Below are 11,142 nucleotides of genomic sequence, written 5' to 3'. Positions count from 1 at the left end.
AAAAATGTACCCATCAATAAGAGTTTATAATTATTTTTAAGTCTTTATAAATTGGTTAAAAATAATTAATACTTTTATTTATATGTGTAATAGTAAGAGTTTATAACATTTTTTACAACAAATTTATAAGATTTTATAAATCATAGAGAGTTAAAAATCATTTTATAAAGTTTCATAGATCAATTTAAGAGTATGTAAATCAGTTATAAATATTTATAAAAGCTTAAATATAAATACATGACATATGATGTAACCAATTATTGCACCATGAAGGATTGATTACAACATGATCACTTAAAAAATCTAACAAGTCCTTTAATGTGGGGTTGAATATTCCATTCTCCGATTCTATGATTATCAGGTAATCAACACATGAATACATTTTTATATTAAAAATAATCTCTAGATATAATGAAATGAATATTTTTACCAGTCTAGAAGGGTGAGACACCACATAAGATGATATACAATATCATGACACCAATACTTCAGATAACAGCTTCTGATTCATACTTCCTTTTCAAAGCCTCTAGTGCCATGTAATAAGCATCACTCACTATATCCTTGAACCCATCTCCTGGCTTGTAGAAATCGGAGAGACCAAAGTCAATGGTTTTGAGAGGAGAGTTCTCATCTTCGTTCAGCAACAGAAAGTTCTCAGGCTTCAAATCCCTGTGAATAGCCCCATGTCATGACAAGTAAGCACAATCTGAACAATGTTTCTCAACAAAAAAACAGCTGCTCTCTCCGAGTAATTTCATGTAGCAATAATCCTATCGAACAACTCTCCACCTGTGGAAAACCCCATGACCAAATGCACATAATGCTTATCCTCATAAGCTTTTTTAAGCTCCACGTACAATGTAAACAATTTGTTTCTTCATGCTTCTATAAAATCCCTAAAGTGTCTAAATCATTCATAAGAATCTATAACCATTTAGATAGGTTTATAATAAAATTTATAAGAGTTTTTAAAATAATTTATAAGGGTTTACAAGAATATGTAAATAATCAGTAGAGTAAATAAGAGTTTATAAATCTTTTGTGAAGTTTTTAAAAAACAGTTTATCAAGTTTGTAAATCATTTATAAAATTTGTAAATCATTTATAAATGTTGATAAATTATTTGTAAGAGTATATAATCCATTTATAAAGCCTTATAAATAAGTTTAAAAAGTCTATAAACCATTTATAAAAGAAATCAGTTAGAAGGTCTTTAAATCATTTATAAGAGTCTAACCATTTAGAAAGGCTTATAAGTTATAAGACAATTTATAAGTTTGTAAAATAATTTATAAGGTTTATAAAGGTATGTAAATAATTTATAAGGGTTTATAAAACATTTATAAAGTTCATAAAAGTTTATGTCCCCATGAATACAAGCCAAGACATAGATCAATCACCTTTGGCGGCCTGTCCAAAACATTCTTAACAGTTCAAAAAACCTTTTCACAAATACACACACAGAATTGGACAATCTTGGTCCTATAGTCCACCACGTACCTGAGCAATCATCCAAACAGTAAGGGGAAGCTTGTCGTGACCTTGATACTTAGGATCCTCTCTCAGAGTCGGTAATACACTAGTCAACGCCTCAGGTTTACAATGCAAAACGATGGCTAATGCAACAAACATTCCCACCTGCATATGAAGATGATGAAGGACTAAAACGAATTAAACCATTGAATCACATCAACAAGCGAATTTGAGATAGATCACCTGAGATTTGGAGTCGTCACCACCCCCTTATTGTGCTTCCAAATCAATGAGGATCTGATCAAAGGCACACAATATAAACGCAGAGAAATACTTAACTTCAACTGGAGGCATGTTCATCCAATTGCGTGTTGTTCCGTAGATAGATTGAGGAATATGAGACAAGGAAACCTACAAGAAGAGATGGGATGATCGGAGAGAATCAAGTCAAAGACAGAGACTATTTTTTTAATTAAAAAATCAAAGCAAATTTGGGGCTCACATCGATGAGAGTGGACAAATTAGGAGACTCGTTGAACATCTTCACCCATGGGAACGCTACTCCGGAGAGTGCCTTTGCAAAGTAATCGGTATACCTCGATAACAGCTCATCCTCACGCCAACACTCTCTCTATTGACAAATTAACAACAAACAAACAAACTTGAAGATAGCCGAATTCGCCGGAGATCGTCGGTCGAGTTCGTCGGAGATCGCCGAGTTCGCCGGAGATCGCCGAGTTCGCCGGAGATCTCGTTGGAGCTCGTCTCAATTTCATCTCGTGACAGACATTTGGAGAAGGAATTAATCCAGTTTAAATTAATGAAATGAGGGGTACAATGCTATTTTGCCTATTAAAAATTTAGCTCTAAACTTGGTTAAGGTATAATTTAAAAGTGGTATAAGGAAAATGATATTTTTGGCAATTCTCCTATTTATAAACCAAAATAATCTGACTAAATCTAAACAAACTAAAACAAACCATGAGAAGGCAAAAAAATTCTCAACATCTTTTCTTCTTTTTGCTCTTCTACTTCATTAATTAAAATTACTGCTGCTTTTCACAAACGCTCCAAAACCCTCTTCTTCACGCTAAAAGCAGACTCAAAAATGAAAGACCCATATACATATTTTTTATCTCATCACGAGAAATCCGTTGACCTATTCAGTTGAAGTAACGACCTCAAAGCTATTTATAGATATGCCAAAAACTGCACAACGGAGCATTGTGGTAGCTTCAAAGCCACAAGAGCGGTTCACATCAACAAGACTAGTATGTTATGTAATCAACATTGTCTTTGTTAAACAAAAGAAAAACAACAACCATAATAGGCGTCATCTTTTCAAAACCCATCTCCTTTAATCCTAACCTTTTCGGATAATACAACTAGAATGATTACTGCTTTTGAGAACTTTTCTTGAGCTAGGGAGATAAATTGAGTCCCCTTTTGGAATAGTTGATGAAAATGATTCTATCCTATGTTGCACCTGGACGGATACGGGGACGGGAAACGGAAAAATTTAAAAATTATGGATACGGGGACGGCATATATATACTATTAAAAAATATAGAATATTTATAGAATAACAAAAGTATATAGTTAATCTAACATAATTAAATATAAATTTACTATAATATGTCTATTTTGTTAACTAAAAATAAAAAACAAACTATAAAAAGAAGTTTTAGTCTATTTCTAAGGAGAGAGAGGGCAAGGCGTTGATGGGCACGAGGCTTCCTAGCCAAAGCTTGTACCTTCGGCTCCTGCTATAAGTGCTTTGGCTCAAGTTTATCTTACTTCAATCAAGCAGCATAACAGTCCTGTGAAAACTAGTCCTATTAGACAACTAAGTTCTCTAACCGTCCCCAAGCCGTACCAGTGATGTCCCCGTGAAGTATCTGTCCCCGAAACGTTTCCGGTACCGGTACGGCACCTAAACAGACGTCCCCGTGCTTCATAGATTCTATCATCATTTTACCCGTGCTCTTTGCCGTCGAATTGGCACATACACCTCCCGATTCGCTGTTCAATCTAACAATCATATAGGCAATCACCGAGTCACAAACCGTCGAGACCTCATCCAAAAGGTTTTTCCTGTTTTTTGGTATAAAATTGGTTTAGAGGAGTTGAGTTTTGTTGTAATACGGTTTAATTTTGGTTTAGTATCAATTTTAAAATGGTTAATAGTTAATTGGTAAACTTTAAATCAATTCAATCGGGTTTGTGTAGTCTAAAATCTAAAACTTTGAATTTTTGTTTTTTTACGTTTTCAACTTTTTTAATTCGGAAAAATATAGATTTTAAACTATTTTTTAAAGAAACATAGTACAAGACTATAGTTTGGAAGACATTCAGTGTTGTAAGATGTTTTTCGTGAAAAAATAGATTGTGGATCCTCACCATTTAATTTCCTATTTCTTCTACGATGGCACGCACATCTTCACCGGTCGCATAACACAATCAGCTTTAGTGGTCCCAACGCTATTTACTTTTCTTCTAAAAGAGTCCCAATGCTATTTCTCAGGAAAGTAATCTAATATGCCCTACGTACAAAAAAAATATTTTAACTACCCCATCCATTTTTTCACTATCATCTCATTTTCCTCCATCCCTTCTTTTTTTTTTTTTTTGTCACAAACTGATTATATTAAAATTAAAAAGTCCTACGGCTTAGACGAACTACAACCGGAACAATGTTCAACGACAAGAAGATAACAACTGGAGGTATACTCAGACAGTGTGACTAACAACAAATGTCCAACAATAACACAAAGGATAGATATGTTACAAAGGGAGACTTGCTCAAAGTAAAGAAACATCTGAAAAGACTTCACTTGTACCCTTGAAACAATGCTCACAGCAGCGAGCAAGAAATAGTCAGAATCGACGTTGAAGAGACCTAACAGATAGGTTTGGACGGCAAAAAGACCTGTTGAGGAGCTGGATGTGGCTGAGCAGCCCATTAGACCAGCGAAATCGGTACTAACACCGACTGAACTTTCCGACGAGACTATGTGAATCTCAAATAAGTCAGAAAGCATGGCCGGTAAGAGTTGAGAAACTCCGTAACAGAGACCAGAAGGCCTGAAATGCCTTAATTTAGATTTAAAATTCCAATATAGGGTTTTGCTGAGAGGTATGTCGCGCCAGTCGTTCTCAGATTGCTCACCAGAGAGCAATGATAAATCAAACTCTCCACGTCCGGTGGGACTCGTCGTTGTAGTCCAGAGCACAAGGGAGAATCGTTGCAGGGCACACATAATGGAGATGGATACATGTATACTTCGTCGAACTGAGATAGAGGCGGTGGTGGTATTATCATTACCGGTGGGGAGGAGGTCAACATGAATGGCGATGGAGAAGCAGGGAGCAGCAAGTACGGTGGAGCAGTAGACTCTACCGGCAAGGCAGATCTGGTTTAGCTTTGCCTCAACGCCATGATGTCGTCGGATCTCGTAGATGAAGCGGGTTGAAAGACCACCAGAGGTGAGGAAGAAGGGCTGAACATCCACGAAGGAAATCACCACCCATACTTTAACAATCAAAAGCCAGTCCTCAAAGCTTTGATTTGCTGAGTATTGGAGAGAGACCAGCCTGGAGACGTTTTCTTCAACCAAAATCTCCACATTACTACACCAATCTTGCAGAGGTGGAGACCCGACTCTTAAGGCTAGGTTTGGCACGTAACGATCAAGCTGCGTGTTCATGGATCTGAAGGGACGATAGGGATGCGTACTGGTTCGATTCAGAGGTGAATGGAGTAGATCTGGCGGGACCGGTGGGTCTGGTGGCTCTGGGGAACGAGGAGGAGGAGCCACGAGGTTCCCAGACAAGGTCCTCTCACCTATAACGAACCGTTGTTCTGCTGAATCTACCTGACTCGAGGGGAGTAGCTTGAGCAGAGTCACACCTTCAGACAGCATGGAGCCAAACAGAGAAGAACGCCGGAGTGAAGTGACGGAAAGGCCGGAGTGAAGTAACGGATAGACCGGAGAGAGTGAAGTCGCGGCGGTCAGAAGTGGAGCGGGGCGGAGGAGGGACACCGGAGGCAGAGGCTCATGTTAAAATCTTCGATCTGGCGGCTGCTTCGTAAGTCGTGCCTGTGAGCGTTAAGCTCCAGGGCGAACTCGCTGCACTTGTTTCCTCCATCCCTTCCAACATATAAAAAAAAAAACCAGAAGAGAGCTCCTTTACAAAAGCAAAAGCAAAGGTTCGCAGAAGAACGAAGGAAAAGAGTGGACTTACTCCTGTAAATACGATCGATGGAACGGTGAACCTTCTCCCAAGAAATATTCCCCCAATGTTCTTGACCGAGTCTCGCAACAACATGAGCGCTCGAAAGGAATTCTTCTGGATACTCACGAGAAGTCGGGTGATAGGCTGCAAAGAAAAAAGACAATGAGAATAAAAGACGGTTAGTATATGAAGAAATGGCGCGAGTTAACGAGGGTATTCTACCAAGCAGAGTGTTCCACAACACACGGTAGTCTTCATCCGGAGGATCCTCGAAGGCAGAGTCGTCGCACTTAACGTAGAAATAGGATGCGAGTTAACAAGGGTATTCTACCAAGCAGAGTATTCCACAACACACAGTAGTCTTCATCCGGAGGATCCTTGAAGGCAGAGTCGTCGAACTTAACGTAGAAATAGGACCTCTGCCAATGGAACGTCTTATTATTATGTCCCCCTCTCACGTTATAGCTTGGTTGCATCTTTATCGCCAAAAGGCCGTCATCCAACGAGCTGATGGATGTCAACTCCTCGAAGACGCGAACACTCATAGAGACATCGATCTCTGCAGCCATAACCATCAAGGCAACCGCGATACACCATGAGCCATTTAGAAACTGGCTTAGCGCTGCACCTCGACGCCTCACGTATGATGTAACTAATCGAGGGATCGGAAACCAGAGCTTCATATCATCTTGAAAATAAGATTCGTAAACGCACTGGAACCCAACCGGTGGCGACCAAGGCCTCTGGCTTCTCGAAGGAATCAGAAAGGTCACCCCCAATCCGCGACGTTCCCTCAAAAGCTTCTTCACGCTATCAAGGGTCGATTGCGTCTCGATAACGTTCTCCCAGGCTTGGCCACTCACGTCCGGGGAGAGCAAGAACTCGGGAGCTACTGCCGGGAGTTCCTCAAAAATTTCTCCAGGGTAATAGCACGTCGGCACGTAGTTAACGAGGGAACCGTCCCTCGTACCACCCGAACCGTGTCTCTCGCAGGCCTGTGGCTCAGCTGGATTTCCCCCTACTTCTTGTCGATATGAGCGCGCTGACTCGGAGACCAAAATCCTTTGAGACAGATCTAAATTCCGAGTGTCCATCATCGCTTCATGATGGACCTGTTCGAATACTTCGAGCGCAACCCCGCTCGCCTCCCTCGCGGGACTGGATGCAGTCGCGACCTCTTTCCCCTTCTGTTTACGAGATAACCTCCCACCAAACGACATATCGCTATCTAGGCTACAATAACAACAATCTAGAGAGAGAAGCAGAGAGGAAGAGAGAGAAAGTACCTGGATAACGCGGAGAAAAATGGAGAGAACGAAAAGTGGACAAGTATTTATAGAGGGGAAGCAGGGCATCTCCCCGAGGCGTCATCATTAAATTTACATGGGCCTACGTGGGCCTAGAAAAAGTATCCAGCCCCCGAAGAAATCGACGCGTCGTTTCGACTTCTCGCGATAACCGGCCCAAACCCAAATCGAATCAACGGTCGAAATGAAAATCGGATCTAACCAAACAAAACCAGTTCGACCAAGATTCGATTAAACCGCCTGATAAAATGAGAAGTATATGGTGATGTCTCGCGATGTGTCGACCAAGCAACGTGCTTTCGCGACGATCCGTCTGTTCTTCCAAACCATTAACTCTCCAAATTCATCGAGTTCGACAGAATGCCACTCACCGATGAACTGGGGGGACTTACTGTAGAGGATGGATTCGACCATCCCTCAAGGCCTGGAGAACGGACGGCCCGGCCCGAACATGACGTAACGACGGTTCGACGCGGCGGCTCAGGGTGCCGGTCTCTCGGCGCGGCGCGAGGGAACTTCCGGTCGGCTGCATTTCGACTAAATGACTCCGCGAAGCAACGTGGGCTTTTCGGCCCAGCGAGTTAAAAGCCCATGAAGACAATGCAAGCTAGGTCACAGGAAAACACCAAGTCGACTATAAAAGAGAGGAGGGGATGGAACGTAGAAGGGATCCGAAAATACTCATACATACTGGGCGGCTAGATTAGGGTTTTTGCCTTCGTTATCTCGCCGTACTGTATCTTTCCGGCAAAGCTCCTCGATCTCCGATCGCTTTTCCTTTATGCATTCCCTTTCCTTGTAACCGACGAAACACTTTTCCGACCATCAATAAGACGTCTTTGCTAAACCCACATTTACAACTGAACGTTCTCTCGTTCAGTACAGTTTTCCGTTCGAACAGTTTGGCTTGTACCTCCGGTGTGAGAGAGAGAGAGAGAGAGAGAGAGAGAGAGAGAGAGAGAGAGAGAGAGAGAGAGCGCGAGAGAGAGAGATATAAAGAGAGAGAGAGAGAGGCGTGGAAGATCTGAGATGAGTTTGTGTGACGGCGGAGAGGGGATAATTTGAGAGAACTTGGGTTTCTTTTTCTTCTTTTTTTTTTAAAGAACAAGGATTCATGATTTATTTTTAGATTTTCAGTTTTATTTTAGTAAAAAATTATTATTATGTAAATTTTTAATTTTTAATTTTTTTATTTTTTGAATAAAATAATATTTAAGCGGGAAAATAAAATTGCTTAAAATTTTAGGCGGGAATAATATTATGTACGGTTTCTCTAGACACTAAATATAAATCCTAAATAAATTGATTCACTAAACACTTCATAAAATCAATTAAATTTAAAAAAGTATTTACTATACACAGAAATAAACTCAAATAGGTAAAATTTTAATTTTTCAAAAAAACATTTAAGTTTTTCAAAATCTAACCTAAGAATACATACAATACAACAAATAATGTTGTCAAACCCTAGACAAAAAAATATCATGATTCACTACTTTTACTCATCTATGTTAAAAATAATTCAATTTTAATATATTTTAATTTATATCACTTAAAACTATGAATAATTACATGATTTCAATTTTTCACTTATCAAAATATTCTTTACAAAATTTATAAATTATTTTCAAGATCAACTATATTAGAAAACTTCCATGACATCTACGTACAGTTTCTCAAAAGACTCATAAAATTTTTCGGAACTATATTTGTAAAAATGAATTCTTGTTTTTTTGTTTGGTCACAAGAGAGTTGCTGTAATTTCACGAATCTTTTAAATTAGTTTTGCAATTGATTCAAATTGAGATATAATTTTATATTTAAAAAATTAAATTTTGAGTCATATTTGGCAATCCCTTTTTTTTTCTCAATGGAAGTTTAGCCGACAAACAAAGAAAAAGCAAATAGTCTCGGTCAAAAACAGAGATTATCTTATCCGTTAGAAAATAATATATTTGTGATTATCCATTAAAGGATAAAGTTGATCTTTATAATTTTGTCATCTTGTGTTAAGTCGGTAAGAAATGACCGACCTTCTCCCCTATATATAGTGACTTCATGTCACTTGTAATAATTATTAGAAACGTGAAGAAATTCACTTTGCTCTCGTTCTATTTTCCTCTCCAACAAAAGAATACAATAATATAATATATATATAAACATTTCTCTACATATAAATTTTATCGGAGAATAATTTACAACACGTTATCAGCACGAAGCTCGGACCAACTGAGGTTTATCAATCCGAAAATTCTTAAACCAGTCGAGGTAATGTTTAAATTTATGTGTTTCAATATACTTAATTTATTTAAATTTTATTATTGTTACGGAGTGAGAGGCTAGGCCTTCTCCGTTTATTTTCGGGATAATAGGCGTTGTCTTCCCCGACTGATCGTTATGGTAGGCTATGCCTTCACGATCAGTGAAACACGTGGTAGGCGTTGCTTCCGTGAATAAAAAAATAAAAAAATAAAATAAAGGTCAAAAATAGCAGACTAAGTCTCCTCGGACCTTGAAATAAGTAAAAGTCAAAATGGTAGACCATGTCTCCTCGGACTTTGAAAAATGATCAATATGGTAGTCTAAGACTCCTCGGATCATGTGGTAGGCTAAGCCTCCAATTTTATTTATGCTCTTTAAATTTCTGCAATTTAAATTTATGTCTTTAGTTTCTTCATTTCAATTTCCGTCTATATATTATTATTCTATGAATTCGGTTATCATATCAAATTTGACAAAGTTCAAAATAAATGCCTTTGATATTACGGGAAATAGTTATATGACCTGGACAGTGGGTGCAAAGATGCACCTGAGAAAAAATGAGCTTTGAGAAATCATCGATAAGTTTCGGATGAGAAAAATATAAAGCCATGATAATTTACACCACTTTAATGATGGTTTATAAGATGAGGTGTATTATGAGAAAGATCTAGAAGATCTTTGAATAATCAAATCCTTGAAAGAAAAGATTCACCAAATTGTTGGAGTTGATGTAAATCCTCCGTGAGAATTGAAAAGAAAAGAAACTCATGATACTAAACCATCAAATCTGTCCTTCTTGAAAAAGACAAGGGTGTGGATGCGGTTGAAACCGCTATCGTGGTCGTGGAAGAGGATGAGGAAGAAGATTCCGTCCCTATGAGAATAATGGAAACTTCCACGAAAATGAAAGTGGTCGGGTGATAAAAGGCAAACAGAAAATGTTTGCTATAGATACGGCCAGAAAGAAAATTGGGTACGTAGTTGTCCTACGCCAAATATTTAGCCGATCTAAATCGAGAATCAAAAAGAAAAAGAGAAAGGAAGTATATTAAACTTCGTCTCTTATGAGCCCGAACCATTTTTTGTAGCTTGAATACTCATCTTGATGATTCAGATTTTCTGGTTGGTCCAGAAAATGAAAATAAAATATCGATGTGATATGAAAATTATCTTTCTGAATAAGATTTTGAGATTCAGGATGGAGATAGATATACCTGTGGCAGATATTGGGTCATCGTACATGACTACTAAAGGTAACAAAAGATGCAATATATTGAAATGTCTGGCAGGACAAAAACGACTTGAGTTGCATCTTGATATTTTAGAAGTCCCTGGAGAGTTAAAAATGCTCCCGAGAATGTATAAAACTCTGGAAGAGTTAGAACAAGCCGTATATAAGGTATCTTGAACCGGTAACATGTGATATGTTTACGGCACAATTTGCCGATTGCCATTTTAATGAGGATGAATTTCTAGCGTTAGGGGGAGGAATTTGAAAAATTCCTAAAGAGATTACATGGTGTACATAGTCGTTGTTACACCTTGATCCCCCTACGAATAAAAGAGAGCTGAAAATTCAAGAAATTGTGCATTTGCATAATTTGGCAAACCAGTTACGAGATTTGTTCACAGATACGACATGATATACCCGGTGAAAATGTTCCATCAAGAGTTGATGTTCCTAAAGAACAAAGTGATGGTAACAAAATAAATGAACCTAGGGTTCAGTTAAAGAGGGGGAGACTAGCGGGTTCTAGAGATAAAAATCCCCGAAAGAAATTGGTTGAGAAAAGTTGCATGGTTCCTGAAGAACCTGATACTTAATAATGTCTGAAAGAAGACATAAGTGGAAAGGTTCAAA

At 38.4% G+C, this 11,142-nt stretch overlaps 1 long non-coding RNA gene across 1 annotated transcript; it reads right to left on the bottom strand.

The window, feature by feature from the left end:
• Window positions 1–443: 443 nt before the first annotated feature.
• On the bottom strand, window positions 444–2,241 carry LOC106311380. The gene is made up of 4 exons (XR_001264006.1): window positions 1,979–2,241; window positions 1,720–1,887; window positions 1,504–1,641; window positions 444–672 (listed from the first exon to the last, which is right to left on the bottom strand). It is a non-coding gene; the product is annotated as an uncharacterized LOC106311380 (long non-coding RNA).
• Between the last annotated feature and the right edge of the window lie 8,901 nt (window positions 2,242–11,142).

This window comes from Brassica oleracea, chromosome C8, assembly GCF_000695525.1.
Source record: "Brassica oleracea var. oleracea cultivar TO1000 chromosome C8, BOL, whole genome shotgun sequence".
NCBI lineage: Eukaryota > Viridiplantae > Streptophyta > Magnoliopsida > Brassicales > Brassicaceae > Brassica > Brassica oleracea.
Note: the sequence above shows the minus strand (reverse complement) of the source record. Positions and strands in the feature narration are given on the sequence as shown.